We start from the raw sequence: 25082 nt of genomic DNA, 5'->3' as shown, positions 1-25082 counted from the left end.
GCGTGTCCTTCAAAGAAAAAGCAGGGCTTACAGAGCTCGCCAAGCTATTGTGAAAAGTCCCGATCTTTGTAGGCACAGAACACATAGGTGAGATTGAGTTGGTTTGGACATGTGCAGAAGAGAGATGCTCGGAATATTGAGAGAAGGGTGCTAGGTATGGAGCTTCCAGCCAAGAGGAAAACAGGAAGGCCTAAGGCCTAGGAAGGTTTATAGATGTGGTGAGAGAGAACATGTAGGTGGTGGGTGTGACAGAGAAAGATGCAGAGGACAGGAAGATATAGAAAAGATAATCCACTGTGGCAATCCCTAACAGGAGCAGCCAAAAGAACAGGAAGAGAGAGCATCAGGGTGTTGCACTAAGGCAGAAGCCAATTTTTAAAAACATTAAATAGGTTCCACATTGGAAAATACAAGCAAAAATGGATGGACTCACAGTCTGTCAATAAACTTGGGTTTTGTTAGCCTTGTAGGTTAATATGTCCTTAAGGAATTCAATGTCCCAAATGAGCACTGACTTTCACTGGCTGTTTAGTTTACATATGGGTAGAGATTGAGGGAGTGGGGCTTCCATCTGATGGGTAGAAATGACATCAGCATTTGCCCAGAAAGTCTTCCTCCACTCTAAAGGAAGCAATATACAAGTGGTAAGTGAATGTATTTCAATGTCATTGCTCCCCATCTTTGTTGCCTGCTCAAAGCCAAGAAGCTACTTCTATGGATTGTGTATATGACACTGGTATGATTGAGTGTGAGTATGTCTGTGTGCGTACAAAGACTCAATAACAAGATTCACTAGGACAAGTTTAGTGGTGTCAAATAATGTGACATGCAAGCCTTTGAGATGAAACTCACATACCCAGTGAAAACTCCAACAAGCACAGGAAGATTCTGAAGAGTTCACAGTGATACCTGGGCCAAGAAACAAATCTAGAAGCAGTAAATATGAGTGCTGCCCGATTCAAAAATTTGGCAACTTAAAACTAAACAAAAATAATCATTAAGAACATACTTTTTGTCAGTTCAAACCAGACAATTCTTCTTTAAGAATTAATTTTATTTATTTGAGTCAAACCATTAATGCACATTTTTTTTTCAAAATGGCCTACATTTTAAAATCATACAACAGGATGACTGATATAGATTAGAGTAACTAATTAGGGACAGTAATTCCTAAGGTTCAAAAAATCAAGTCCACAAGTCAATGAATGAATAAAAGAAAAAAAAAAAAAAAAACAGACACACACTCACACTCAAGCAGTACCCAGTATGAATATGGCTGGCAGGTTGTTGTTTCTTTATACTGTATAGTTATTAGGAGCTCTCGGCAGGTGGGGAACTCAAAAAGGTTCAAATGACTAAATGTTTCTGTTAAGATTCCCTAAAATATGAGAATATATTCTGGGACAGGTAAATCTTATCAGAATATACAATAGGTGCATTTTGTGAAGAAGTATGATCTGTCCCTTTTTTTGCTACTGGGAAAATACATATTTCATAATTTCATAATCTCCCTGGTTTCATAGAAGTTACATATTTAATAAGGATAATCTTCTCTTATTAAAATGATTTACTGAATTTATATTTTTGAGCCTTCTTTTCTTCTCATTATTGTATGAATGTAGATGTAAGTTCTATATGTTTAAAATGAAGAAAATAATTAATGTGTACACTTGTGCCACATTATTGTGCTGGGGCTGAGTATATCAAGGATATTGCAACTCAACTGAATTTTAACTAATAAAACTATTTATTTTCAAAAGAAAAAATGACAAATTTAATAAATTATTTGGCTTATTTTAAATATTTCAATAGACAATATGGACTATGGTAGCATACGTCTTAGTACTGCTGCCTCCTGAATTCATCCTTGGTTCTAATTCCATGCCGTTTTTTTGTCTGTGTGGATTTTGCACATTCTTTCTTCATCTCCCTGGCCTTTCTTTTGGGTGCACCAGTTTTCCTCTGAAGACATGCATGTTACATTAATTGGTGTTTCTTAACTGGCCCTGTCTGAGTTGAACATGTTCCTGATTGGGCACTAAGATAAACTGACAACTCAGGGTTGGTTCCAGTTTTCATCCTGTTGCAGTCAGATTAGTCATTATGTTCTCCATTATGACCCTGAATTAAATACTGTAAGTCTGACAATTTTTTTTTATTATGGTGTATCTGTCAAATTAGATTTTAGCCTTGATCCTTAGAACTATGCTATCTGCAGGTATGGGCGCCTAGTAATGTTATCCATAGGAAACTTGTATATGGAAGGTGTGGTTCCAGACAGAGAACAACCCCTGATATGTCTTTGATAGATTCAAGTTAAGCAAAAGAAGCTTTGTCTAGAAGAGGGCTACTCAAGGTTACATTTCTGCTGGTGCATGGTTTCATGGTGGCAAACTTTGGTAGGGCTGATTGGTGAATACCAAGATAAGGCAAGCTGTCTAATGGAAGAAAGAGCTCTTCCATGCAATGTCAGCAAAGATTCTCCAGATTTAACTGAGTGGTGACAGTGGGTGAAAAAATAGCAGCTAGAATACTGGTGGAGCCAACAGACCTGTACAAAAAACATCTTGTACAATGAAACACAGGATAGCCTGCAATAGTGATTAACTGGCAAGGAGGCAGGTATCTCAGGATCTTCTAAAAAGAAAGGCATACATAGTAACAAAAACCTATGTAGCACTAGTTGTCAGAGCATACAAATATTAAATGTGAAAGGATAATAAACTAATTTAAAAATAGGATTCTGAAGATAAATAACAACATATGTTCCACAATTTTTATATGGAGGAAAAAGAAGCAATAAACATAAATATCACATATATTGGTGAAGAAACTTAAAAACTAATATCCAACATTAACATGTATACCGTATTCATGTCACTTACACATTTATGAAAGAATAAGAAAAATGTGTTGAAACAAGATACAGTCACTTCAGATCCTTAGGGCTTACTAAAAGGTGATACTTGAGCCACTGTGGTAATTAAAAAGGGGTTTTGAGTGACCAATTGAAAAGGCCAAATGATCAGCTAACCAATTAGCTGACATGTTTTGATAGACAAGCCCACTTCTTCAGGGCTTGAGAATAACACAGCTGTATAAGTAATGTATATGCAGAAAAGACAAACATAGATATTGTACACATTGACAGAATGTACAAATTGTTTAGACCTAGTATATATTACTAAAACAATATTTATAATAAACGTAACAATCTGCTTTACCTTTATATTTGACAAACCAACTATAGCGAGACTGAAAAAAACAAATAACATGGTTAAATTTTGTGTATAAATAAACCACAACAATCACTCTAGAACTGCATCAAAGAATTATATGACTAGAAACGTAAAAATTAATATAAATGAACAGCCTTATAGTGCTCTTATTAAGCTACATCAGTAATTGATGGCTACAGTATTATGTATACAGTTTGCCATAACCTATATCATAAGACAAATCAAAATTAAAAAGAGTAAAATGAAAAATGAGAAAAGGTTTTTAACCAATAATCTTTAAAGTTGTAGGCCATTTGAGAGTAGATTGTGCGAGGTGATGGAGAATGACTCTGGGCAGCCATGAATAGGTTTTAGCAAATCATTTTACTTGTCTATCAAGCATTAACACCAACTGTAAACATTATTGAGGGCTGAAAAGAGAACTTTGAAAAATTCCTTAACCTTTTGAACCCGTCATCTTCCTTGAAGGCAGTGCCAGGATTATTGGTTTAGGTTGGGCAGCTGTGAATAGGTTCTAGCAAAATCATTTTACTTGTCCATCAAGCATTAACCACTATTGTAAATATTATTGAGGGATGGAAAGAGAACTTTGAACAATTCCTTAACCTTTTGAACCCATCATCTTCCATGAAGGCAGTGCCAGGATCACTGGTTTGGGTTGAGTTCACCTCAGTTTCTGTGGAGACTATAGTGATTAAAAGGCTCTGTGGTGACAAAACCACAAGGGTGAACGAGATCCAACAAGAAATGCTGTAAGCACTGAATATTGCAAAGTTGTTTTGGAAAACATGAGTCTTTAGTGTTGCAAGAACTATAAGATGACTATTGACCACTTGGAGAAGACTCAGGGAGAGACACAGAGCACACAGGATCATTGTGGAATTTCTCAGGAACTGCTACAAGTTGTTTCTGGGGATAGGGTAGTTCATTAATATGATGATGAAATTGGTGATGATGACAAAAATGTCTTTTTTTCTATAAACAACAGCACATTTTCATAATCAGAATTTAGCTGAAAATGCTTTAAGGCTGTCAAAGAAACTGTTACAAGAAAAGAAAAACAAGTAAGATTAGGGAAGAAAAATGATTAACAAGTAATCCAAAATAAATCAATACGAGCTAACATAATATCTTATATATAAACGTCTACGCGTGGAACTGTGTCTGTCTGTCTGTCCAGCCCAGAAATGTGAGGCTACAGCATGAAGCTCAAAGAGCCAGCAAGACAGCCCCAAGTTAACGAGTCGGAAGAAGAAAGACATACAAGGCTACGGCATGAAGCTGAAAGAAAGCGACTCCATTGCCAAAGTGAAACCGCCGAGAAAAGACAAATGAGAGAAAAACTTGCTTAGCCACTGATAGACAAGGGGGGCAAGCACATCGGCAAAACGAAACTGCCGACTCTGCATTTCAATTATTTTTCTGATGATTTCAATTGTGTCTAGGAGCACTGGGCTTTTTACAGCACAGGCTTACACAGCTAGTAGTTATATAATTAGCATAAAAGTAGAGCCTAATATATAATATTGTATTCATTAATTAAAGAGAAGTCTGTAAAGTAGGTCTTTAAAAATGAGTCAGAGGATAAGGTCAGATGGCTGGTAGGAGAAAAAATATCTGCAGGGATTCCTAGGTCAAAATACTGCTTAGCCTCTATTGGGCATTCTACCTAACACAGGCGTCCTTAAGTCATTCCTTATTGTTTCCAGGATCTCAGAAGATCTGCCTCAGTACGTCTCAAGGATAGCTGAGGCACCCACCTTCATAAGAGTATCACTGGTGGCTGCATTCTGCCTCCATCAGGTCGTGGTGGTGGTGGTGTTTATAAACTAGAAAGGAAAGCAATGAAAAGCAGAGATTAGTAGTGATTGTAAATCCCCAAAGAATGTAGTAATTCTATACATGTATGTTGTATTAGAGAGTTCAACTGAAATGTAGCTATGAATAAGCCAAATTATGAAAAGTCGGTTTTTAGGAGTTTTTTAAAGTGATCCACAATGTGTCTCAATTGATAAAGTATTCCAGATTTTTGGTGCATAACTGCAAAAGGCCACTTCACCACTTCTTTTATGCTTGGCTCTTCGAGTAGTAAGCAGACAAGTATTAGAAGATCTATAGTTACAACTTGGAATGAAGGGTGACAGGCATTCCAAAATACAGGAAAGAACAAGATTATTTAAGGCTTTATATTCAATTATTAGTATTTTAAAGTAAATTCTAAAAGACATGAGTAGCCAATGTAACAGTGTTAAAACTAATTGCAACTGATTGATGTCTTTCTTAGGTAGTCCTTTTAGGAGTACATTAATCTAGCCGACTAAAAACAAAAGCATGAAATTATTCCTCAGCATTTCACAATGTTATAAGATATCTGATTTTTTACAAAGTTCCTTAAATAAAAAGTGCTGCCTTGGTTACATGGTTAATATGCGTTTAAAAGTCTAGGTCACAGTTCATGATACCACCTAAATTCTTTTCCTCCATTTTAATGCTAAGAGATCAAGTTTATTTTGAATACCCTCATTATTTCCATTTTTGCTGACCACTGACATTTCTGCTTTTTCCTTATTTAGCTTGAGATACTTACTACTCATCCATTCAGAAATACAAGACAGATAGTGAATCAGAGAAGCCAGAGTATCAGGGTCATCAGGTATTAAAGTAGAGCTGTGTGTTTCCTGCACAGCTGTGGTAGTTCACCTTGTGTTTCGATATAATCTGACCTACTGTAAATGGTGCATGTAGACTGAGAAAACAATGGGCCCACACTGCTAGCTATTCAACATATTTCATGAAAAAAATATAAGAAAACTTTTATATCTGGGCAGATAGGGATCCTGAACTTTGCAAAAGAAGTGCTGTAATATCAGCTGAGGTCTCTTTCTCACTCAACAATCCTTCGCAGCACCAACGCACCACAACATTATTCACTTAACATTTAATGAGCAATTGCATTATCAGCTTTTAAATACACTGTTTGATGGAGTGGAAATTTGTTTTTTCAGGCTATAACTTTTGAACTTTTATGTATTTCCACTCTTCCAATTAGCTGTACGAGTCTTTACCATTACATTTTAATTCCCTGTAAAGCAAATGTTTCTGCCCTTTATCAAAGCCACTTAATCCTTATTAGGGGGTCCAAGTAGATGGTGAGTATCGCAATATCATCAACCAAATGGTAAGAACCAACTCAGTCATACAGAGGCAATCAGAAGTTATCAGTTAACCCATCCTGCATGTTTTTGTGATGTGGGAGGAAATCAAATGACCCAGAGAAAAAAACTCAAGCATTTCTGAGTTTTCCGCATGGTTCATTCTGCTATTTTATTTGAACAAGAATGGGATTATATTCATACATCTTGTAAAATGGGGTCTGTGACAGAAATAAAAATTTCATCTATGTACACTGTAGTACTAGGGTGTTGTACCGTGTTAGCCATTATGAATGTAGAGAAAAGCCAAGCAAAATGACACCTTTTATTGGCTAACTAAAAAGATTACAATATGCAAGCTTTCGAGGCAACTCAGACCCCTTCTTCAGGCAAGATGTAATACAGAAACTGAAGTTTCCTATGTTTATATACACACTCTAGGACAAGAAACAACATTGGTAAATATTTAAATGAGAAATTTTAAATGTAAAAAATTAATAGATTCATTCAGGCTAGGTTTAATTTAACAAGAGAGAAAAGAACAATGTATTGTCAAGATCTCTGGATAAGATAACTGTCCAACAAAGTCTTTTGAAGTTTGTAATGAGTTTTTTCAAAACAATGTGGGTCTGTAGACAGGCTGTCTGTCATTCTGAGAGATGTAAACAATCCTCATATCTGGCCATAAAACTCTTGTCTTTATTCAATCCATGTTGTAAAGTATTACATTTTAGCATGAGTTTAACTTCCCATTCTTTTCTCTCTTGCTGTGTTTTGAAGTTGCCCATAAGCACTGTGACTTTAAAGTCCTTCTCACAGTGTCCATGGCTGTTGAAGTGGGCCACCACAGGAACATCTGTGTTGCCATGTTTAATGTGGAACCTGTGTAAATTCATTCTCTGGCGAAGTGTTTGTCCAGTTTCTCCCACATAGAGTGCAGTGTCAGGACATTTCATGCAGAAAATTAGGTAGACTACATTAGATGATCTGCAGGAAAATGATCCCTTGATGTGATGTTCAAGTCGGCAGTGTGGTATACGGTCTGTATCATAGATGTGGGCACATGTTTTGCATCTTTTCTATAGGCATGGAGATGTGCCATTTTCTGTTGGTTCACTTAGGGAGCCTCGGACAATTAATTGTTGAAGGTTTGGTGGTTGTCTGTATGCCAGGATGGGAGGTTCAGGAAATACATTTTTCAGTGTTTGGTCATTGTTTATTATTGGCTGAAGTTCTTTTATAATTTTTCGAAGTGTTTCAAGATGTGGGTTGTAGGTGACAACAAGGGGGATGCGATCCTTGTTGTCTTTGTTTTTATATTCCAGAAGGTTGTCTCTGGGTATGGCAGTAGCTCTTCTTATTTGAGTGTCTGTTGTTTTGGGTGTGTAACCTTGTCTGATGAAGTCTTGTCTGAGCTCCTGCAGTTGTTGATCCCGGTCTGTTGGGTCTGAGCAAATACGATTGTACCGTATTGCTTGGCTGAAAATAATGGAGCGCCTTATATGCTTGGGGTGGAAGCTATCACTTTTCAGGTAGGTCCGTCTGTCTGTCGGTTTGTGAAAAATAGAAGTTACAAGGGTGTTGTCTTTCAGTTGAACGGTGGTGTCAAGGAAGCTGACTTCTGTTTTTGAGTAATTCAGCTTCAGCTTTATGTTGGGGTGAAAACAATTCTATTCATTATGAAAATGGAGGAGGTCCTTTTCACTGGCAGTCCAGATTATGAAGATGTCATCTATGTAACGGAGATACAACATTGGTTTTACGATGCACATTGACATGAAATCTTCCTCCAATTTTGCCATAAAAAGATTTGCATAGTGAGGTGCAAACTGACATCCCATTGCAGTCCCCATTTGTTGCAAGTAGCAATCCTGTCCAAAAGAGAATAGATTATGTGTCAGAGTGAATTTTATCATTTCTATTACTGACTTTGTGGGTAAATCATGTTATTTGAGGTACATTTCACATGCCAATATGCCATCATCATGGGGGATGTTAGTGTAAAGTGCCTCAACATCCATTGTGGCCAGTAAGGTTCCCTCAGGTAAGGGGCCTAAAGCAGACAGTTTTTTTAAGAAGTCAGTCCAGGACTGATTGTTACGGTTGTTGTTGAGTCTTTTGTTACGGTTATTGTTATTGTTATTGTTGAGTCTGTTGTTACGGTTCTGCCTTTGTCCAGAAATGGCTCCATAAGCTTTATGACCACAGACTCGGAAAGTCTTTCTCCCGTGGGACGACTGGGATCTTTTCCTAAATAAGGAGTGGCATTGCACATGTACTTTGTCTCCAAATCTGCCGCAATCCAAAAAGGCAGAACCGTAACAACAGACAACTTCTTCACGTCACTTTCGCTGGCTAATAGACTGCTGCACCGCAATACAACTCTGCTTGGCACCATGAATAAAGTGCGACGGGAACTTCCACCTGCAGCTAAAGTCAGTTCAGTACACAAACAATTCTCCACGCTGGTGTTTAGATCTCCCAGTGCCATGCTGACAGTGTATGTGCCCAAAAAGATGAAGTCTGTCTGCATTCTCAGCACAATGCACCATGATGTGGAGATTGGGCAAGATAAAAAAAAAAAAAACAAACACGGTCACAGACTACAACCACATGAAGGTATGCTAATGAAAAACATATTAGTGTGACGAAGTATTCTGGTGCTATTCTGGTGATAAAATGATTTCTTCAAAATGTCACATATATTTGTCTTTCTTTTTTCCCCAGTGTGGCATTGACATCATGGACCAGAAGGCGCGTGCTTGTTCAGTGCGAACAGGAACACGCAGGTGGCCGGTTGCTGTGTTCTACAACATCCTTGACCTAGCAGCGATGAACGCACACGTAGTGTATAAGGCATGCACGGGGTCCGCTGAGAAAAGAAGAGTGTTCATGGCTCACCTTGCAGAGGAACTTCGTCGTCGCTTCTTACAGGAAAAGGCGATGGAAAAAGAAAAGATGACACAGCGTCAACAAACTTCCGTTCTAAGACCTCAGCTTCCCCCAGGGAAGAAAGTACAGTGTCAGGTGCTCATTCACTGTAATAGGAACCATAGCACAGAGAGGTGTGTACACTGCAACAAGTACACATGTCGTAAATGTAGGAATGGCGGACCTTGGGTGTGTGGGAACTGTTAATATTTGAATATGATGATTTTATATAGCACGGATCGGAAATCAGCAGTTCTTAACATTGCACCACGCAAGCTGTCGTATCAACCACCAACTGTAACTTGCTTTCTTTATTCTTCGGTTATAGTCTTGAATAAAAGTGCACTTTTATTTATGTGAAACCAGCTGTGTCAGATGGGGTTGTATGGATTGATTCTGAATGCGACTGCGAGAATGAAAAGTGAATTAAAAAAAAAAAAAAAAAAAAGCTAACCTTTACCAGTATCATAAGTTACACCGGCTGTTACAGACTGAAATCAAATTTATGTTGTTATTCTAAAATTGTAAGAATAAGAGGAGTTAATTTCTCGAAGTGGAGCCGTGCGGGATCGAACTCACCACCCTCTGATCCCCAGTCAGGAACTGATATCATTACGCCACCGCGGCAGTTATAATAAGTGTGTCAATGTGGCATGCTAATGTGGCTTTTTTTTTTTTTTTTTTTTTTGAATGAAAGCGCACGTGTTCTCTTATTTGTACCTTTTGTGAAAGTGTTTCTTTGATATATGGACTTCAGGCTTCATACGTTATATAGTTTATGCCTACATTTTGTCATTTACTATTAGAATATGAAAAACGTTTCTGTTTTAAAAATGTGTTTGGACAGCCTACTATAGAAATGGAACACACATGAAATGCGTGTATTCCAAATAACGCTAGAATTATTTCCACTGTAAAACTCCACTTCAATCCCAGGTAATCAAATCAAGGCAAGGCTTGAGCTAGGAGAGAAGTTCATTCTAAGTCGGTGGGGGGATGGAATAGCTGGCTGCTAGTAGCTTGTGTTTATCAGCACATTTAGATGACAAAGGACTCTGGCGGAGAGGTGCAAACGGATTTAAGACGCGATTTAAGGTGGGACGGATTTACGAGTTTTTTCGTAGGCTCTGGTAATTCTAGTGTTAAATACCGCCATTGACTCTCCTTCGGGGATTAACAAAATGGTTTCCTTATCTTATCTTATCTTATCTTTCCTTTCCTGATAGCTGAGAGATACAGAGTCTATAGTAAGCACAAAGAAAAATATATACAAAAACAGGCACAAGATGTCATCAACTATTGCACACTGAAATGCTCTGTAATGTTGCCACCTTGCTATTTCTATTCAGTCGAAAGGCAGAACCAAAAGATGACCCCTGCAGGCAGGAAGTGCCTTTTATACTAGACAGCATTACTTTCAACCAATACTATGTCACACCCCTCAATTCCTCAAATTGTGGCTGAAGCAGGCATGTTCCAATTCTGCACTATGCCACACCCCTGCAAGGCCTCTATTAAATTACATAGGGTACTTGAGTGCGTGAGTGAGCACATCCACAACGTGCTTCTGCCAGCCAAGCCAATCCTTTCTCTGGACTTGCCATAGTAAGTTGTTCTTTCTTTTTTAACTCACGATCCCCTTCACTGAAATAATGCATGCATTAAACTAATGCTCCACGGTTCTTGTTCTGCAGTGGCAGGTGGCTATGAAGATGGTCACATTTTGACTGGGCACACATGAAGCCCAGTAGGCCTTTCCTGAACCTGCATATTCCCGGCTACATTTGTAATACAGTGCGATCCTGCTGGAGCAAAATTTTAATATTTGTGGAAGTGCATACTCACAATTCAAATGTTTAGAAATGTAGGTGCCTTTATTTTCATAAATCTAAGTCATTTTATACTAGTTCAAAAACTTTTTTCTTTAAACTGGTAATGCCTGGCACCTAATTACCACATTAGTACCCACTAAAAGTGGTCCAAAGAAGGACCAGCAATGGGGTCATGGGCACTCAAGGCTCATTGATGAATGTGTGGGAGTGAGGACTAGCCTGTCTTGACTGATCCCGCAAAAGAGCTACTGTAGCACAAATTGCTGAAAAACTTAATGCTGGCCATGAGAGAAAGGTGTCAGAATGCACAATGCACTACAGTTTTCTCCCACCCATTACAATCAACCCCTCAGAGGCCTCCATGAAATTAACTCCATCAACCTGTCCCAAAACTCACCTTTCTCTTTCTCTTTATTATGTATGCCCATCTGTGGGGAATACACCAATACTATACCCCTCAGTAATTTACTATTAATGATGAATAAAACAGTTGAGTTTAATTTTGAGTGCATTTTTATAAAACTGAATTTAAATTAAGTTTTGAATGCAATCTCACAAACTTAAAATACAAAACTCATTAAAATAGCTTTTTTTGGGTGTTTTAAAGATTTTTTGAGGTGGAAAACAAGGAATATTACTCCCTAAAGACTAATTTTTCTGCAAGTTATACAGCTGATTAGCATATAAGGGTAGACTTGGGCAAGCAGCTAAGGTTTCGCAGCACATTGCCGCAACATCGCTCAACCCAGACATGGTCATTTTCTCTAACAACCCTAAACAAGTGACCATGATAGAACTCAATGTACCCTTGGAGGAGCGCATGCATGAAGAACAGGAGAGGAAATGTGTGAAGGACCAGGAACTAGTAGAACAATGCAGGATGCAGGGTTAGAAAGCTAGCTGTGAGTCAACAGAGGTGGGATGTCAAGGCTTTGCAGGCTGCTCTTTCTGCTGTGTCATGGCTAAACTTGGTATTGGGGGAGTGGAAAAGAGGAGAGCCATCAAGACCATTACAGATGCTGAAGAGAGGGCCATCAGGTGGCTCTGGCTGAAAAGGGTGGCTCTGTGGTTAATAGCTGTTAAGATGCAAGCTGGGAACTGATCAGCCCCAGCTGGGTCGCCTGGGCGAGGGTGTTTGTTGTTGAAAGACCTGAAACACCAAAAGACCCCAGGATATATCACTAAAGATTCATTGCAGCACATCAAAGGTTGTACCACTTAACTAAACTAGCATGCCAATAAAATAAATAATATTTTTTGGTTTTCATTTATATCACTAAAGAGTACTACAGCATATTTTTTAAATTGTGACATGCTGTATATTTTCCTCACACAAATGTACCAAAACCATCTTTGTTCAGATTACTGTTTCCTCTTCAGGAGAATGCACTACATGGGAGCTCACCACTTGTTGTTGCTTAGCAACTTACCTTCCTTGATTTTTGATTTCTGCAAACGAGGATAGGCATCCTTCAAGAATTATGAAGCATTTTTAGGATTGTAGTCACCAAGATTATCATCATAACTGGGAAAGTGGGCATTATAGTAAAAGAACTAGCAAAACACATGTACTACGGCTCAGCAAAAGGGTTACACATGACCAGAAACTCTGGTAACTGCTATGCATGATAGTGATGGAGGCAGTGAACACAGTAGTGCACCAAGTATTATAATAGGAGGTTTTCTACGTCATTGATCTCATAATGATGGCAAAAAGTGAAGCAGAATTGAACAAAAGGATACTGAAATGGAAAGCTAGTGAAAGGCCTCAAGGTAAATGCAGAAAAGACCAAGGTGGTGGTTGGACGTGTAGGGTAAAGAGGTAAAATATTAGTGAGTGCTTGGCTATTTGGTGTATGTAATAATGCACATATAGCTGGTAATGGGTGCTTAAAAGCACCCATTGTGAAATATAGTCTGCAAGTGATGAGTATGACCTTTGCTTGTTGAAAGTGTGTAAAAGGGGTAGCGAATGTTGATGTAGTAAATGTAAATTTAGGTAATGGACATGTGTTGGAGAAAATAGAGAGGTTCTGCTATGTGGGTGATATGCAGAGTACAGATGGAGGTTCAGCTACGGCAGTGGTCGTGAGAGTAAGAGGTGACTGTCCCCATTTTGACTTCTAAAGGAGTGTCTCTGGCATTGAAAAGAAAACTTTATGAAAACTGTTTTAAACGTACCATTACTGTGAGACACAAGGCTCCACGCTCCCTGGTTGCTTCTGGGAGCCTCTTAAACCCAGTCATAAACTGAGATGTGCCGGGCAAATGAGAACACCAATACTTAGCAAGGGGGTTGGTGCAGAAGTGCCAAGCGTTTTTAATAAAACAAATACTACAGTGTTCCAGCCAATAAATAAATAAATAAATAATCCATAAAAGCAAAGTGAAATGTGGAGGTTAAAAACAATAAATAAATAATTCCAATAAAATGAGGTTAAAATCCCAGGCAGAATTCATCCAGTTAACAATGTCGTGAGCCCCAATACCCCTTCATAAAATCTGGAAAATCCTCAACTTATCCCATCAGGACCTTGAAGGATGAGGAGATGCCTGCTGGCAGGTGCATTCATCCACTAAATCCAGTGCTCTGGTAGCTAAAGCCTGCCTGTTAGTAACCGTAAGACTCCCAGCTGAACCCCACACATGTCTCCCTCAGCCAGTTTGTCAGTGTCAACATGGAGACACTGCACAACAGGGCTGCCCCTGTTCCTCTCCGTTGCTCTAAGAAGCACATACTCATGACCAAAAGTCTCCACTCTTTATGACTTGGGCTCCTCACCATCCTGCCTCTCTCTCGCTCTCTCTTTCTCTTCCCGTAACCTTTGTTCTCTCATTGATCTGATTCTCCTTTTTGTTTCTGATCACTTATCATTTTGCTCTGATCTCCCTTTGTTCTCTTCTTTTCTTTGATCTGATGTTGTTTTGTTTTTTTCATCCTCTCTGCTGTATATATAGGCTGTCTATATACTGTCCAGTTGGGTGTAGGTGTTGTCCTTCACCTACTCCATGGTGTGAATGAGGCACCTCACTAATCCTCTCACATTTACATGTGAATGTGTGATCAGCCAAGCACCCCCAATCAAGCCTGCACACTCTGAGACCTGATTATTTATTTAAAAATCACGTTTTGCCATGGAACTCTCACCATTAAGACATGGCCAGTGAAGGCATTTCAGTAAAGCTGGAAAGAATGGAAATGAGAATAATCATGTGGATGTATGTAGTGCCACAGAATGAGTGGACGATGAATACTGAGTTAAGGAAAAGGCTTGTCCTGAGGACAAACAAACTAAGGCAATTTGGGAATGAGGAGCAAAAATTAAGCAACTAGGTGAAGAGGTGCACGAAGACAGAGTTGGAGGCGATGAGACCCAGAGTGTTGCAGAATCAGATGTGGTTGGAAATGAAGTCTGATGATATATGAAAAGAATGGGTCTCATCTGAAAGGATCCTGAAGACCACAGAGAGTTTAGGAAAAAGATTTAGAGGACAACTGGCTAACATGAGTAACTGTTCAACCAGTGATAAAGATGATCTTAATGATGAATTTGGAAAATTGCTGACTTTATCATGTGCTTATGAAATTTTAAAATACCTGTGAGGGAGAGAGTTTAACCAGCTGGCCCAGGTTAGTAAAAGTGTGTCATTGTCTGCTATTTGCCTATTATTTGTTTCTGTCAAGCATCTCATAATCCTCTTCAAGCCAAAAGACTCTGCTATTATGCTCAGTAAATGGACTTTGACCCTAGAATGATGATATTGAATAACTATATAAGGTTTATGAAGCATAGCTAACCCTAGGCAGTGACTGGTACCTACTGATGTGAATCAGTTAAATAGTCTGTACAGACGGGATAGCAATAGTAAGTATTGTGACAGGAAGTAACTCGGAGTGTTTGATGTCCTGCTCTCCTTGTTAGCACGTTTTCTGTTAATAAAGGTCTGTGTTTTTCCTAAAAACAAATGACAAAGATTTCCACACTCTTTATTTAAACCTAAAAACATACAGTTTTATTTTAGCCTAAAAATATTATCTACAAAAGGTCCAATTAATATTTAGTTTTCAGGTTTGCTTAATCCAGTTCTGGGTTATGTGAATTGGGTGGCTGCAGAACCAGTATACTACAAATACAAGGAAACAGTGTGCAAATACAATAGAGAGAAAGTCTGAGCCAGGACTCCAACCATGTCTTGTGAAGCTGTAAGGCAAAAGCACTAACCACTGCTATCCTCTTCTCCTATTCTATTAGTGATACAGTATTTATTGTGACTGAGATGACAGGAAAAAAACGTGTGATGATCTGTCCAAATTAGAGACAAAAACAATGATAAATGTCGCGTAAAACTGTTTCTTTATTATTTTTTTACAAACTGCCAATTGTCTAATTCAGAAATAGTTCTGATATTTCCACCTACGAGCTCAACAATTGTAGTGTTATGAAATACTGTAAGCAGCTCACAAATATCAAAGGCTTGCAGGCATAGTATTATTGATTCATTTTATAAGAGTGCATGAAAAGAATACAAATGACAGTAATATTTAGATCATTAAAGTTGTCCAACATCATAAGTACATTTATAGCATGTACTTTTGAATGCATATCATGCTTGACCTTTTTATTATTTACTTTCGTTATTCATGAAAAAGTTACTGCACTTTAGTTGTATTTTAATGCAGTTGTATTTCACATGAAAAAAGAATCAATTTTTAAGAAACAGTATTATCTACCCTGGGCAACACAGTACCACCTCCTTTAACATTACTGCCTCACAACTCAAGAGTCCTGGGTTTAAATTACAGTATAGTCCTGGTCTTTAAAGATTATTTAGTAACTTGTATTTATTTACACACTAAATAGACAGAGTGGGCCAGGGAATGGTCTTGATCTCACATCATTATAGAATTAAAATTCTAAAGCTTAAAATAAGTACATTTTGTTTTGGTTTAGCTACTGTACACTTATATTTTTTTAGCAAGGCATGGTACTTTTTCATAGATTTCTAAATAACATCAATACATTTTCCCTAGTCTTTAATCAATAATAATAATACAATAATTATTAATATTAATAATAACACTGATATTAATACAATAATTGTGTTTGCATTATTTTTAAATCCAACCAACTGAAAATTTTACTGAATGTTTCCAGTTTTCATCCTATGGTACACGTGAGAATATTCCAATACCTCGGTTTATCACAAACTGAAAATCTATGCAGGATACATTATTGAGTAGAGCACATTCATATTCCTGTATACACAAAGTCTACTCTATAAGAAAATCACAAAGAAATATTCTCCTCTATTCTTATACACTTTCTCAAGAGAAGCAAATCAAATCCAAAAATACTTATTTAAACACTGGCACATCCTTCATCTGTCTAACCTGTTTGGGAATCCCCAGATATTTGTTTTTGCCCGAGGAAGAGATAAAGCCTATCTCAAAATGAACTGGCATTCCTATAGTTTCACAAATTGAATTTATACCAACTCCATTCTGTCAAATATTTTCTGACTTGGTGGTGGCCAAACTACTAGCAATGACTCTAGACCCAAGCCCCCAGTAAATGGAATAATTTCCACAGGTTAGACATGAACATTTCCATGAATTCACAGAGACCATTCCTCTTTTTTTTGATTGGCACTTTTACCTTATTTTTGTCATGCTATATATCTCTCTATTATAAAAGGAAATCCTGGAAAGCAAAGCAAAAGCAAGGCTACGATACGTGATCCTCTCAGAAGACATTTTAAAGATCCGCGAGACCAAAGAGACTTGCCACGGAGCAAGACATGCCCTACTTACAAGATAAGACCACGGGCAGAAAAAAAAAATCAGTAGTGTAAAGGCAGTCACGCAGCACAAACAGCTCCATGGCTCTCAGTGCATATAAAGTGTATAAGGTCAATACAGTAGAAATTAAATGAACAGGGTAGAAATGAAATGTCAACGACTAAACGAAGAAGAAAGAAAAGAGACCCAAAAGCGGTGGAGAGAAAAAAAATGCTAAAAAAGAAAAACAATAATCTAGGTGCAAATTTAGAAAATAAGGAAAGTGATAATAAGCCCGGAACAAGTGGAATTGAAAACAAAGCACGTCCAATAGGGCTCAAAATTAAAAGATTAGAACTTCATAAACTTGAGCAGCGTTATACGTCCTGCAAGAAAGAGATTTAACCACGCCCGGGCCGGAAATAAAGGACAATTATTGCTTTTACAACGTCACGCGAGATAAGTCAGTGAGCCATCATTTAAAACAAGTCCACAGACATCTAACTAAGCAGTTGTTGGATTGCTTTTGGCAGACACGCATCATGTGCTCCCAGCTCTTAAAACAACGACATGCAACAAGCAGAACAGGCAGCTCGCCAGCAGGTTGAAGCCTTTTTTGTTTTAAGTGACTGATAGGTCTGATTGAGGGGGATGGAATACAGCACGGAAGACTGATAGCGGGGTACTGATTGATGCAGTAAGGGGGAGGCGAGACTCGGGGTCGGATAGGGTGCTAGACAGTTGTGTTTGGGGTTACGAAGTCGGCGATTGTTCAAGTAAAACTTTTGTGACACTTTATTACGTCAGTTGCTACAGTATCAAAAAAAAAGATAGTAAAGATGTCATTAGCGCAAACAAAAGGTGATTAATCATCAGAGCCAGGTGTAATTAAAAAAATAGCAGGAAAAAGCAAGGTCGTCCCACAACAGTTAAAGCAACGACAAGTTACTTTCAAAGAATACACAATTCGGTCAGGTGTATATCTATGATGACGGAGAAGCGATGCAAATTTTAAAAGGCAACAAGAAAGGTGATGTATATATTCCACAAATAACATTCCAAATATGCCATTCGTATTGAAATGTTTACAGTTTACCGTGAGAATAGCTTTTGCTATGACAATTAACAAATCACAGGGACAACCATTAGAAAACGACGGATTATTTATTAGAGAAACAGAAACAATATTCACTCACGGGCGGTTATACCTTGCGTTGTCACAATGTATCTCCAAAAATGGATTCAAAATTCTATGCGATCTTGAAGAAAAGGTAATTCCAAATATTGTTTTTAATAAACCTTTAAAGTAAAAAGTGCAACTAATGAAACTGAAACAATTCCAAAGATAAAAAGCTTTTAAAATTGTATATCCGATTAACCAAACAGCGGCACGGTGGCAAAGTGGGTAGTGCTGCTGCCTCACAGTTAGGAGACCTGGGTTCGCTTCCCTGGTCCTCCCTGCGTGGAGTGTGCATGGTCTCCCCATGTCTGCGTGGCTTTCCTCTGGGTGCTTCTTCCCACAGTCCAAAGACATGCAGGTTGGGTGGATTGACGATTCTAAATTGTCCCTAGTGTGTGCTTGGTGTGCGTGTGCGAGCCCTGCGATGGGCTAGCGCCCTGCCCGGGGTTTGTTTCCTGCCTTGCGCCCTGTGTTGGTTGGGATTGGCTCCAACAGACCCAAGGACCCTGTAGTTAGGATATAGCAGGTTGGATGATGGATGGATGGATTAACCAAACACAGGGGTTGACGAGCGAAGCGAGCAGGGGGCAGAGCCCCCAAGTATATATATACTGTGTATATATATATATATATATATATATATATATATATATATATATATATACTGTATATATAGTTGGGCCTTCATCGAATACAAACTCTGTTTGTTTACTCACCAGTGTATCCATGGAAATGCTCCACAATATCTTAAAGAACTCATTTTATTACAATCCACTACAAGAAACCTCCGTTTTACAAATACCTACCGCCTTCGCCCCCACTGTGACCAAACTTCATACAATGGGAGACTGAGCCTTTGCAGCCACTGCTCCATGGCTCTGGAATGCCCTACCAGAGAGCCTGAGAACACAGCAAATTGTGGGCTGTTTTAAAAAACAGCTAAAGACTTTTCTATTTAGGAAAGTTTATTAACAAGAATGCTATAATTATTGTTGTTTTATCTCTGTTTTTATCTTGCTTTGCCTTTGTTTAAACTTTTTATGTTGCACTTTGAGATTTACTGCTAATGTAAAGTGCCCCTATAAATAAAATTCATTATTATTATTATTATTATTATTATCTTAAATCTACATGAACGTTTGGTAAAATGTTTTTAAATTACTCCTATTATGCTTTAGTTTCACCAAAGTAAAACTATGAGACATCAAATAAAAAAAAACAAACACATAAATGCTGCCCCAGAACTCATTCCCACAAGAATCAAAAATTTTTGCATAAAAGAAATGAAAATATTTTTATTCTTGTATGGATAGCACACATATACAGTAGTTAAGTTCCCTAGTCAAATTTTAATATATATTTATATATATATAAATTTTCATATGTGTGCACATGAGGACAGTTTAAGGGCTCTGGTGACAGTAATTCTCTACCACTGCAGTGGTTGGTACTCTCAGATAATGCCTTCTCTCTTTCTCTCTCTGCAGACTGGGAGACTGATGGTTTTTCCACTGCAGATGTTACATCCGGTGTCGGTCTACCTAGACTGTGACTTCTGGCAGGAATCTCTCATAGCTGGAATAACTATCATCTTTGGTAATTGTAATCAGGCTCGTGTCTGAAAAGATGTATCTATATTTTCTTACCCACTCTCTTTCTGTGAAATTAATTGTATAGGGTTTGCCAGCTGGTGCCCCAATACTTCTTACTGTCTCTGCTTGTTTATTACACTCTATACACACATACATACACACACATACAGAGTATATTTTAGGTTGGTTAAAAAAAAAAATCAGATTCAATTTCTCTGCAACGTTAACTGTTCTTTGTCACATAATATATACACAAAATTTTAACAGAAATAAACAAAATTTAGAGGTCTCTCCATTTGGCAGAATGTATGTCATATGAACTGAACAGCAAATAACTATTCTACACTTTTAGGCCTACAACATTAGCACTGTCTTTGATGAATGTTAATAAAACTGAACCAACTTAAAATTCAAGCTACTTGGTGTTTCAAAAATTTCTTCAGGAAGGATGATTGTAATGGGGAGGGGAAGCAAAATATGCATTACACCAAAACAGCCGAGTTGGAATTCACAATGCAATTTTGCATGCATATTACTATTTATATGCTAGACTTTATGTACTTATAAGAATTCCATCAAGAAACAGGGTTGTAATGGGGGAGGATGGTTACCACAAACTAAATCTTTGTTATCACACCAAAACAGTCTAGCTGATAGTAATGAATTTGGCATATTGATTGAGTTTAGTCCTGCTTTGAGTGAAGGGTACATTTCATGTCAGTAATTCAACAGAAACAATGGGTGTATTATGATGGGTCACCCACATGAAAATAGTACATTATTATGAAATAGCTATGTCTAATTTCACAAAAGTTTGTATTTACATTATTATTCACACAATTTAAAATATAGATTTCATGCAGTTTTAACTGGGACGTCGTAACAGGTGTGGACTACAAACACCATCCAAAAGAGCTGAGTGAATGATAATGAAATTTTGTGTGTATATTACAGTTAACTCAACGTATAGAGTTTATGGAATTTCAAAAGTTTAATTGTGAATGGGGATCTATAGAGAGATCAACACAAAAAATGGTAGTTTTGCCCAGCTTACATATTGTTTGAATAATTCACTTATTCAGTGAGCATTACATTTCTATTCACAAAACCACAGCAAATCAGAAAATACAAAGAAGTACCTGTCATGGTCCCAACCCAGCAAGGAGTTACTGCAATTTTGTACTCCAATTATACACAAGAACAACAAATTCTTGACTCATGATAGCAGAGAAATTAATAGTTATCAGAGAAGTAATGTAGATTATGGATTGAGCACTTGCATTTTAGCCAGTAATGACAAAAGGGTTAACATTTAAAAACAACATAAATATTTGCTTTCTTGCCTTAACCCAATATACAAATATACCTAGGCAATGCTAGGTACTTTGGCTAATTAGTTATAGAAAAATATTTTCTAGAAAACCGAAGAGGTAGAAACAAACAAAATAGTACCCTGCAGTCTTTAAAGATCATTGACTAATCTAATGATTTGTCTTTAGAGAACTGGTGTGGTTTATAAATGGACCTTGGCTAATAGGATACAAAGAAAAGCTAGAACACTACTACGGCTTTCTGTTGTCAAGCACGCAGCTTTCTTAGTAATGGATGCCTCTCATGCTGTTTGCAGTTTCTGTCTGTTACCAGTAATGTAAAAAGGGGAAGTGAGAATCAGCACGAATTAATATTAAAAGAACAAAACTGTAGTAGTAGTAGTATTTTTATGAGCATTGAAGCAAGATAGCAAGGAAAAAAATGAATAGATATAATTCTGCTGCATCGAAATTTATCAAAAAATAGTTGCTAAAGCCCACCCTCTTAACTTGGATCAATTCAAGTCAAGTCAGATTTATTTATAAAAGCACATTTAAAACAACAGATGATGCCAAAGTGCTGTACAAAGGGGCAATGATAAAATACACAAAATACAAAGAAAAGTGTAAAAACAAGATTAATAAAACAATCAATTAACACCATCCCCCACTCCTTTACACACAAAGGAAGGTGGAAGAGAAGTTGTGGGTCTTAAGCTGAGTTTTAAAAACTTCGATAGAGGACGAAGACCTGATGCGGACAGGCAGATAATTCCAAAGCCAGGGAGCAAAACTGAGAAAGCTCTGTGTCCCCTAGACTTCAGCCAAGATTTTGAAACTACAAGGAGTAGTTGTCCAGATGACCTCAATGCCCTCTGTGCTAAATGGGGATGAAGAAGATCTCAGATGTATTTTGGTGCAAGACCGTGGAAGGCTTTAAAAACAAGAAACAAAATTTTAAAATCAATACAAAATCTCACCGGTAGCCAGTGGAGAGAGGCTAGTACAGGAGAGATACACATGGTCCCTTTTCTTGTCCTAGTTAAAAATCTAGCTGCTGCATTTTGAACCAGCTGAAGGCATGACAGAGCAGAATTGGGCAATCCCACATATATGGAGTTACAATAGTATTGCTGAGATGTGATAAAAGCATGAATGACTGTTTCCAAGTTCCTCTATGAGAGAAATGATTTTAGTTTTGAGATTTAGCTCAGTTGGTAAAAACTGTACTACCATAGAAATTTGTTCATCAAAACTTAGTGACAACTCAAAGATGATTCCCCCAGTTCCTGTCATCATTATGAATCATTGCTGACAAGGAGCTTGAGTGCCGATTTCAGCAGTGGATGAGGTACAACCAAAAATAATGACCTCTGTTTAAGTTTCATTCAGTTGTAGGACGTTTTGTGCCATCCATAATTTAATATCACCAAGGTACTCCATCAGCTTTTTTTACCGATGAAATGATGTCAGATCTGACTTTGAGGTATAGCTGGGTAACACCATGCATAGCAACATAGCAATAGTAAGTGACACCATGTTTTTGAAAGATAGTCCCTAGGGGGAGCAGATATAGGACAAATAAAAGGGAGGCCAACATGGAACCTTGTGGAACACCTTGCATGAGAGGTGCTGGCTGAGTTAAGTTAACATCTATGTTAACAAATGTACAGTAGTTCTATCTTTCAGGTAGGACTCAAACTATTTGAATGCACAACCTTGAATGCTGACTTCATACTCAAGCCGTTTTAACCAAACTTCATGGTCCACCATGTTAAATGCTGCACTAAGATCCATCCATTTCACAAGAACCTGAGTCTAAGGTTAACAGAATACCATTTGTCATTGTAAGAGCCAGTCTTAGAAAGTTAATGTTTGATGTTAAATTCAAATGTTTGCTTAATTTCTATAGAGTATCAGTTCCTCATAACTACCTAAAATATGGTATAGCTTTTACCACCTATAAGTTAACATGAGATAAAACATCTTAACTATCTCTTTAGAACAGAGTGTTAATTAAGCCAGTGAGGAAATTGTCCTACTGCTAGCATGGACTGTTAGATATGTTTGCAAATAGAACTGTAGATGTTATACAGTTTTCTGAACATGTTTAGCGTGTCTAATGTGCTTACAAGTTTAACGTGTTTAATACGACTGTATGATTGAAAAATGAAACAAGATACATAAGACTTAAACAGAACTTTTCTTAAGCAAGAACTTTTCTTTTCTTTAATACCTATTTTTTGTCTCTATTTTTGTGTGAACTGTTTTGCCTTGAAGTTTTACAAAAATTTTTAAAATGGAGATATTTTGTCTGTGGAAGTATTTGAACACACATGACACTGATGCTTGAAATATACTATGAAGCAAACTAAAGTCTGCAGAACTTTGGTAATTTTGAATCAACACAGCTACAGTTATCTTCAACAAAGCAGATTCCGTACTATGATGTTTTTTAAAACCCAATTGAAACACATCACACACACTGTTATCTTCCAGGTATGAAAGTAACTGCAAAGAAACAACCTTTCCCATAATTTTGTACAGGAATAGGAGCTTAGAAATAGGCCCGTAGTTTGAAAGAACTGTGAGATAAAGAGTAGACTTCTTCAGCACTGGCTGAATAATAGCATGTTTAGAGTTGTTTGGCATTATACCAGATTTTAGATAGTTGTTAATAACAGCCAAAATAATTAGACTAATGACTCTGAAAGTGTCTTTAAACAGGCATAAGGGTATAATATCTAGCAGATAATTGTAAGTTTTCATATGCAGGACTATATTGGCTAGCTGAAAAGAAAAAACTGGTTGAAAAAAAGTAAGGTGGCTGTGCACTGGCCTAAAAGGAGCTGGTATAAGCATAAAGTGATCAGCACCTGGATGAATAATGCTGGATCGAATTACTTTAATTTTATTTATAAAGATTTTAAGAAATAGCTCACAGGTCTCGGGTGTACTTTCAGGGAAGCCACTGACAGGTGGGTTTAAGAGAGTGTTCATGTTGCTAGGTCTCGATGCATCATTTGATGGGTGAAAATGACAGCTTTTGTTTCAAGGTGTAGTTCACGTTGCGTACAATGTCACTAAAATAAATAAATGAAGAAATAATTAAATAAATAAATAAGCATTAACATACTCTGTGACATAGTTAATTATTTATGCTTGCATATTTTGTTATTATTTATTTACTATCTCATTTCACAATCCATTTTCTTATTTTTACTGTATATTTAATTATTAGTTATTTTGTCTGAAATATTCCTGCACGGGCGGCACAGTGGCGCAGTGGGTAGCGCTGCTGCCTCGCAGTTGGGAGACCTGGGTTCGCTTCCCGGGTCCTCCCTGCGTGGAGTTTGCATGTTCTTCCCGTGTCTGCGTGGGTTTCCTCTGGACGCTCCGGTTTCCTCCCACAGTCCAAAGACATGCAGGTTAGGTGGATTGGCGATTCTAAATTGGCCCTAGTGTGTGCTTGGTGTGTGGGTGTGTCCCGCGGTGGGTTGGCACCCTGCCCGGGATTGGTTCCTGCCTTGTGCCCTGTGTTGGCTGGGATTGGCTCCAGCAGACCCCCGTGACCCTGTGTTCGGATTCAGCGGGTTGGAAAATGGATGGATGGATATTCCTGCACATACTACACCCTTTTCTACCAGTTTCTAAAAATACTTTATTTTTTAGATTATATATCACTGTACCACTTTAAACTGACATCACATTGCACTGTCTCCCCTCAGTCTTGTACATACCCTCTGTTTCTGTTCATTAATGCTTCTTAATAGGGGTTATATTTTGATTTGAGTATGAGTGGGTAGAATGAAGAAATAAAGACATATTTTACCAAGTAAATGCAGCATATGGGCAAGAAGAAGGAACTAAAAGGAGCAGAAGAAGACAAAATCTTATTTTAAAAATTGCCTAGAATTACAGCATAGCAAACAGTAAGCAAATATGAGCAAAAGAGCCAGGTAAGGGAGACTTTCTTCAAAGAAATGTAGAAAGGTTTAATAACACAAGCGGAGAATTCCTTAAACTGAAAATCTCCTTTTTGACAAAGCAATTACTTAATAAGATTA

The sequence above is a fragment of the Erpetoichthys calabaricus genome, chromosome 10 (assembly GCF_900747795.2).
Source record: "Erpetoichthys calabaricus chromosome 10, fErpCal1.3, whole genome shotgun sequence".
Taxonomy (NCBI): domain Eukaryota; kingdom Metazoa; phylum Chordata; class Cladistia; order Polypteriformes; family Polypteridae; genus Erpetoichthys; species Erpetoichthys calabaricus.
This window is presented reverse-complemented; position numbering follows the sequence as displayed.